This window comes from Canis lupus, chromosome 2 (assembly GCF_011100685.1).
Source record: "Canis lupus familiaris isolate Mischka breed German Shepherd chromosome 2, alternate assembly UU_Cfam_GSD_1.0, whole genome shotgun sequence".
NCBI lineage: Eukaryota > Metazoa > Chordata > Mammalia > Carnivora > Canidae > Canis > Canis lupus.
Genome location: NC_049223.1, coordinates 2,332,667 through 2,340,706, shown reverse-complemented (window position 1 = coordinate 2,340,706; position 8,040 = coordinate 2,332,667). Strand labels below are relative to the sequence as shown.

Sequence of the window (8,040 nt, the reverse complement as noted above, 5' to 3'; positions counted from 1 at the left end):
AGCATGGATAGGTCAAGAGAGTATAATACTAAGTGAAATTAATCAGAGAAGGACAAATGCCATATGATTACACTCATATGTAAAATTTAAGAAACAAACCAAATTAACAGAAATAAGGAGACCAATCAAAAAACAGTATCTTAAGTATAGAGAACAAATGGATAGTTATGAGAGCAGAGGTAGGGTGGAGGGATGGGCGAAATAGGAAGGGGATTAAGAGTACACTTATCTTCTTTTTTTTTAAAGATTTATTATTTATTTATTTATTCATGAAAGACAGGGAAGGAGAGAGAGGCAGAGACACAGGCAGAGGGAGAAGCAGGCTCCATGCAGGGAGCCTGACATGGGACTCGATTCCAGGTCTCCAGGTTCACACCCCGGGCTGAAGGCGGGGCTAAACCGCTGAGCCACTGGGGCTCCACAAGAGTACACTTATCTTGACGAACACTGAGAAATGCCCAGAATTATTGAATCACTATATACTGTACACATGAAACTACTATAACACTGTATGTTAAGCATACTGGAATTAAAATTTTAAAAATAAACATTAAAACAAAAAAAATTAAAAATGAATAAATAGATAAATAAATATAAAACAAAAAAAGTCCATATAGAAGCAAAGAATGTTAAATCTATCTATAAACACAAAACATCTTTCCATTTATTTAGTCCTTCTTTAATGGCATTCCACAAAGGCTTAAAATGTTTTCATTAAAAGCTTGTTTATTTTGGAAGATTTTTCTCTCATTCCTTTATACTTTTGCTGGTACTATAAATGACATCTTTTTTCAAAATTTTATTTTTTAATTACTTCTACTGATGTATAGAAATGTAATTGGTATTTCTGCATTAATTTTATATTCAGCAACCTAGCCAAACTCTCTTTATTGATTTTCATGATTTTTCTATAGATCCTTTTAGGTTTTCTATGAAGACAACCATTTCATCAATAAATACTAAGTTTTATTTTTTTCTTCTAATCTTCATGTGGGAGACACAAATGAAAAGTACTTGAAGTTATAATCAGAAAATGTTGAGATTTGTTCGGTTTAAAGTGTGAGAGAAAGGGAAGAATGAAGAGTATTTCTTTTCCCAGGTTCTACGAATAGTGGCAGTGTCTCCACCTTGAAGGCTACAAAAAGAAAATGCCTTAAATTAAACAAAAACAAATTATATACAGAGACCAGTAAATTAGATTTGTTCTAACCAATATAGAATTAAGAACCTATATAGAGTGGAATCATGTTCTTAGCATCCAGCTTTTGCAAATGATATTGATGTTGTCAACATCCTAAAGGTGATTGCACAGTACAACATCTATAAAATGTAGCCATGTAGATTTTTCCAGAATCTTTAGAAAATATATTATCATCACCACACTACAATAGGTATCCTTCTATTTATTTTTTTAATTTTTTAATTTAATTTCAATTTGCCAACATATAGTGTAACACCCAGTGCTCATCCCATCACGTGCTCTCCTTAGTGCCTGTCACCCAGTTACCCCATCCCCCTACCCTACAGGTATCATTTTAAAACTTAACCAAATCACTTCAGTCAGCTTAGGAATTGTGACTTATAGTGTTGTAATATATTCATTATTGAGATTATACATATTTGGAGATATTTAACTTTCAATGGTGAAAAACTACCCTCCATGAAAAGCTAAAAGATTAATGGGGCTCAGGGAAAGGGGATCAATCTTAGATTAGTGAATATATGCTGTTGGGAGGGAGGGGGTACTGCCCTTGACAGGACTGTAGCAATATTCTTAGCAGATATTTGGAAATGTTCCTTAAAGCAGAGCATGATTTGTCTAGTGAATTGGGGAAATGCAGAAGCGGAACATGGTCTTTCCATCTAAAACTTGAGGATGTAAAGATCTGGACTAGGAAATTTGAGGTTTGGGTGCCTGGCTGGCTCTGTCAGTGGAGCATTCAACTCGTGATCTTGGGGCGGTAAATGTGAGCCCCATATTGGGTATAGAGATTATTCAAAAACAAAATCTTTTCTTTTCTTTTTTTTTTTTTTTTTTTTTTTTTTTAGATTTTATTTATTAGACAGAGAGAGGAAGAGAGAGAAGCAGGCTCCATGCAGGGAGCCTGACATGGGACTCGATTCTGTGTCTCCAGGATCACGCCCTGGGCCGAAGTCAGCGCTAAACCACTGAGCCACCTGGGCTGCCCTCAAAAACAAAATCTTAAAAAAAGAGAGAGAGAAAAAGAAAATTTGAAATCTGTCTGTACTTAGGTATCCTTAGACACAAAGGAACCTAAAATAAATCAAAGATAAATACTTTATATTTTTAACAAAAAAACTTGACAGAACTAAAACTTATAAAAATTATGTGGTAAGAAAATCTGTTCTTGTTTTTTTCAAAGTATCTACATTTACAAAGAGTCTATTACGTTTGCAGAAAGAAAACTGCTGAAGAATCTTTTATTAAAGTTAGCCAGAAATCTTCGACCAAGATCGTTATTTGAAAAACTAAAATAGTTGATCTGCTTTCTCTTGGGAGAGATCCGTCTAAAATAGTTTGCAGGATAACAATGGGTCTTGGGATATGACAATTCCATGGCATATTTTTCCACATATTGAAATGAGATTCAGATTTCACATTTGCATTGTCTGAGAAGCCTAGTCAAATGGAGAAGTTGTCCAAAAGAAAAGGGGCTTCATCTAATTCCATAAGGATCATTTGTACTAACTCAGCTAAATTTGAGATAGATACAAATTATATAGATGTATTTTCCCATGTTAATCATAAAACATTTTCCATCAGGAAAGTAAGTGCATGAGGAGAGGTTGGGGAGGGGCAAAGGGGAAGAGAAACTTAGGGAGGCTCCTCACCCAGCATAGAACCCCTCTTAGGGCTCGATCTTATGACCCTGAGATCATGACCTGAGATGAAATACAGAGTCGGAGGCTTAACTGACTGAGCCACCCAGGTGCCCCAGAAAAATAAGATTTTTAAAAGAATGTAATTGTAACTTTGGCTTTCTACTAATATAATTGAGTAATGAGTCCACAAATAACCAATTTCTCAGTTACCTGAGAGGTTGTATGAGATGATTATTAAGGTCTCTTGTAAGAGTCTATGGCTCTAAAACTATGAGCTCTTTGTAAGGAATTGATGCAACCTAAAATTACTCCTAATAAAGGGCTCTGTTTGATTCTATGTCCTCTTCATGTGTGCTGCTGAATTAACAGTCTGAAGACCTCAGAACAAAAAGATGGTCATGTACTTAGCAAAATTTCACTACTTCTTGCAATCCTCTTCTTCATTACAAAAAGACTGACCAACCTGTGGGAATGGTGACAGCTGGAGCATGATTAGCGGGGAGGACAGAGGGCTTGGAGATGGCAGGAAATCAGATGGAAAAGGTGGAGGGTAGAGCTTTATCACACAAGGGGCTTTATTTTTTTTTTTTAATTTTTATTTATTTATGATCAGTCACAGAGAGAGAGAGAGAGAGGCAGAGACACAGGCAGAGGGAGAAGCAGGCTCCATGCACCGGGAGCCTGATGTGGGATTCGATCCTGGGTCTCCAGGATCGCGCCCTGGGCCAAAGGCAGGCGCCAAACCGCTGCGCCACCCAGGGATCCCACACAAGGGGCTTTTAATGCTGCAAATTAACAGTTCAAAATTGAACTGAAAAAGATTCCTTAAGCAAACTCAACAGAATACAGTAGCAAACTAAGAATTGCTCTTAATTTTCCTTTGCCTGAGCAAGAAAACTTAGACATATCCAATTGAAAAGGAGACTTATGAAAAAAAAGGATAGATAACTCAGCACAGGCTGCAATTTGTAGTTACCTAACATGTTTTTATCTCTTTAGTGGTAAGTCTGTACCTCTCTAAACACAGTATCATTTACGTATATCTGATAGCTTTAAAGAGATAAAATTGTTCCGGAGAATTAGGAAGGCTACATAAAAACTCAGATTTATAATTTTATGGCCTGGGTAATTCTGTGTCATGTTACTTACTTCTGAAAAATGGTTTTTAAACTGACCCACAGAAAAAAAACTGAGTATGAATACATTTTTATATAAAAATCATAATAAGCTGAGGTTGTCCTTAAGAGAAAATAGAAATTTAGGATTCTCCTTAGGGTAATATTTCTATTCTCCAATCTTAATTGTTTTTTGCATGTAAATGAATTTAGACCCTTTGGCATAAGCAATAAGAGCACTGAATAATGTATGCTTTAAAAAGAACAAAATAAAAGTTTTCTTTATGTGTGAAGAAGTCTGATATAAAATATGTTGACTTTTTAGAAGAGCATTAGAGGGAAGTAAGTCTAGCGAGACTGATAAAAAACAGTGAAAATATGAGGCTTGAAGTCCAGTTGTATTACCATGAAAGAGTGACAGTACAGACTTCGGAGTCAGACTGACTGGGTTTGATTTTGCCTTCGTCACGATCATGCACAAGCTAATGAACTTCTATGGGACTCTGTCAGCTCATCTGTAAAATAGGAATATAGGACAATCAGTATATGGTTTCACTCATACGGAGAATAAAAGAAATAGTGAAAGGGATTATAGGGGAAAGGAGGGAAACTGGGTGGGAAAAATCAGAGAGGATGACAAAACACAAAAGACTACTAACTCTGGGAAACAAACAAGGGGTAGTAGAAGGGGAGGTAGGTAGGGGGATGCGGTGACTGGGTGATGGGCACTGAGGGGGGCACTTGATGGGACAAGCACTGGGTATTATACTGTATGTTGGCAAATGGAACCCCAATAAGAAATATATATATATATATATATATATATATATATATATATGAATATAAATAAATGCCTACAACACAGGATTGTGGTCCAGATCAAGTGACTCAGTAAACCACTTAGAGTATTGCCTGCACAGGTACAAGCATGGGTCATTCATCGGTTCATTCACTCATCAACATGAATGAGCACGACTACGTGTTGGGCACTGTTTTCGGTACTGTAAGCACATCAGTGAACAGAGTAAATCAAAATCCCTGCCCCTGTGGAGCTTGCATTCAAGTGAGGACCAGACAGAGTCTGATACGTTTTGAAGGTAGAGAGCTCAGTACGGGTTAGCTACGAGCATGATGATAGGCATCATTCCAGAGCCCTGTATTGACTGAGCTTAATGAACATAATAAAGCATCTGAATCTGAGGAAACACTCAGTTCCGGGTCCCCTCAGAGAGTTCGACTCCTCAGGAGCAGGTGAAGGAAGCCTGTACACCAAAGGCACCGCCACCCTGGGTTTGTGGAATATTCTCAGGGCTCAGATCGCCATGCTCCTTGTTTTTCAAAATAAGACAACCTGCTCACTCTGCGCTCCCTTGTGTCATCGTGTCATCCCAAGCTCATTCCACCTCGTTACTTCACATTACATCCAGGCACTTGACTATGTTTTTGTGTTTGGTTGTTTTTCCACTGCTTTCTGGATTTCTGTCAGCAATCCAGTTTTACAAATTGCTTGGCTGAGATTTGTATTTGTCGTCTTCCTTTGAAACTGTGATTCACAGTGTACACCCTTTAAACAGAATCTGCTCAGCCCATGAGACTAAAAAGCTTGTTTCAAAAACAAATTGCAGAACAGGCTGCCTACCCGGGGTTTTCGCGCAGCATGCTCAAATGGTCAAATATAATTAAGAGACTACACTCAAGATCTCTATTTTTTAAATTAGCCAAAATGTTTTTAGATGCTGATCAGATGGTGATGTCATTTCACACCTCCAGGGTGCTGGAGACAAATCCAGTCAGCTGAGAAAACAAACTTCAAATTAGAGAAGATGTTGGCCATCTTCGAAGGAGCCTGAGAATTTGTGTAAGCTGCATTCAGATTGGACTTTTTGATTCAATATGAAAAAAGTGACGATCACAGCAGGTCCTCGGTTCATAAACTTTTAACTTAGGGACATTTAACAGAACTTAGGGACATTTAACAGAACTTAGGGACATTTAACAGAACTTAGGGACATTTCTTCTTGTCCCGTCCTCTCATGTGTAGGATGGGGCGATAGTAGCATTTACTTCTTGGTGTTATTTCAGGGGTTAAATAAGGTAATATATGTAAATGCTCTGTGCCACACACAACCAGGGTTGGCTACAATTGTTCTTTGTCATATACCCTATGCTCTGTGCTCTTGCCCGAGGGGAAAGTAGGGTTACAATATCAGTGACCCTGAGCACTGGCAGAGTTGTAAGAACCTCAGTCTTTTGTAGATCATTCTCCAGGGTTCAGAGAAACCCGCAGGAGTGGCATGGATCTATTCGAGAAGAAAACCCTAGGGTGCTAGCCCCTGAAGCTATCTTGGAGGACTGCTGAGTCTGCAAACGCTCTGACAAGGGCTGCACCACCCTCCCAACCACCTTGGGCCTCAGGCCTCCACTCCTCCACTCCTCCAGGCTCCTTCACCAGCCTGTTCTACAATGTCCTCAGGAGGCATGTGTGAGGCAAGCCTTTCATTTTTCCAGCTGCTGCACCAGCAGGAATCCATGGGGAAATGTGGGCTCACCATGGGGAGCACATCCTCCGCTGCCAGGGGCCTTTCCTCTCACTGTCGACCATTCCCTAAGCTATCTGCCTAGAATTCTTCAGTCCCTTATGCATATAGGCCCTGGTGCATATGCTCAACCCATCCTCCGAAATCCGCGAAAAATTCAAATTTTTAAACAGAGATTACTTCTCGACATTCTGGGAAGTGAGAACAAGGTGGACATGGGCCACAGATCTAGCCTGGCCACAGGCAACCCCCTCGCTTCCCTGTTCCTCAGTTCCCCTCTTTTCATTGGGAGTAGGCGTAGCCCCCTTGCAGGGTCGCAGTCAGGACGCACTAACCCACGGGCAATAGTTTGCTCAGTGCCGGGACAAAGGTCAGCTCTGGGCTCCTGCCCACGCCTGTCCCAGGCCCCACACTCAGAACCCTGCTTCCAGCATATCATCCAACTCCAAGCAGATGTTCCTCAAGCACAATCCTCGGCAAAACATGTCCTCCTTCCTCCCCCAGGTCCAGCATCACAGGGTCCTGCCACTGCTAGTTGGGAAACACCTCCAGAATCTCTCTCCGCCTCCATCCATCTCCACTACCGGCCTTTCCCTAGGCCCTAGCAGGTGGCCCGAAGCACTGCAAGAGCATCAGACACCCACAAGTGTCACCCCTTTGGCTCACTATCCCTTCCGGCTGTGCAGAGTCATGCCCTGACCCCTCACTCAACGACTTGTTCCATAAGCCTCTGAGGCCTGATCCTTGGTGGTTCTTTTGGAAAAGAGTTATTAGCCTCCCTCTGGGTCTCCTAACTCTCACCTCCTACTCAGCCCTGAAGAGGATGGCTGAGCAGGTGGGTCTAACCAGCTGAAAAGAGAAGATACCATGCCCTGTCACCCCGAGCTTCTCGCCCATCTATTCAAACACTGAGGGCCTTTGCTGACTGTTGACCCTTTGCACATGATATACCATTTTTGTAGAATGGCCTTTTCTATTGTTTTCATCTTGTCAAGCTTCTATTCAGCCATCAAGAAATAATATACCTGCTCAGGGAAGCCTTTCCAGCCTCCCCAGATCTGGTTTACAGCTCACCTCACCATATATGGATACCATACAATTCCCCTACCTAAATTCCTCAATACCACATCTTACTCATCTTTGACAACCAATTCCTGGAAATTACACAGTAAATTCTCTGTAAATATGTAATGAATGAACAAATGAACGAAAGCTGGGGTTTTCATGCTCCCCTTAGGGATAAGTCACAGTTCCAAGACCTACTATTCAGGAAAAGTAGAAAATAGTTCTTTTCCAAGGGCAAATTCCCAAGGATGTGAAATGATTTTTCAGGTAAATTTCATACTGATTACCCAAACTATGAGAAAGTTTCCTTGGTTCTCTATTTGGTTTTGTGTGTGGGGACCAAGTCCTCGGGCACCTGACAAGAAGGGCCAGCTATGCAACTTTGGAAGGTCGTTGTATAATGTGAATCTAGACCTCTGGGCCAACTCAGTAAAATGCAAAAGTGCCTGCTATTTTAGAACTTCAGTGAAACAAACTGA

The 8,040-nt window shown here is 40.4% G+C and overlaps 1 long non-coding RNA gene across 1 annotated transcript in view; it reads right to left on the bottom strand.

Annotated features, from left to right (window-relative positions):
• Window positions 1–845: 845 nt before the first annotated feature.
• Window positions 846–8,040, bottom strand: part of LOC111091164 — a 19,887-nt gene continuing 12,692 nt past the window's right edge. Inside the window, exons 2-3 of the long non-coding RNA XR_005355145.1 lie at window positions 4,365–4,474; window positions 846–1,135 (exon numbers count right to left, since the gene is read on the bottom strand). This is a non-coding gene — a long non-coding RNA (uncharacterized LOC111091164). The remainder of the gene's footprint in view (window positions 1,136–4,364; window positions 4,475–8,040) is intronic.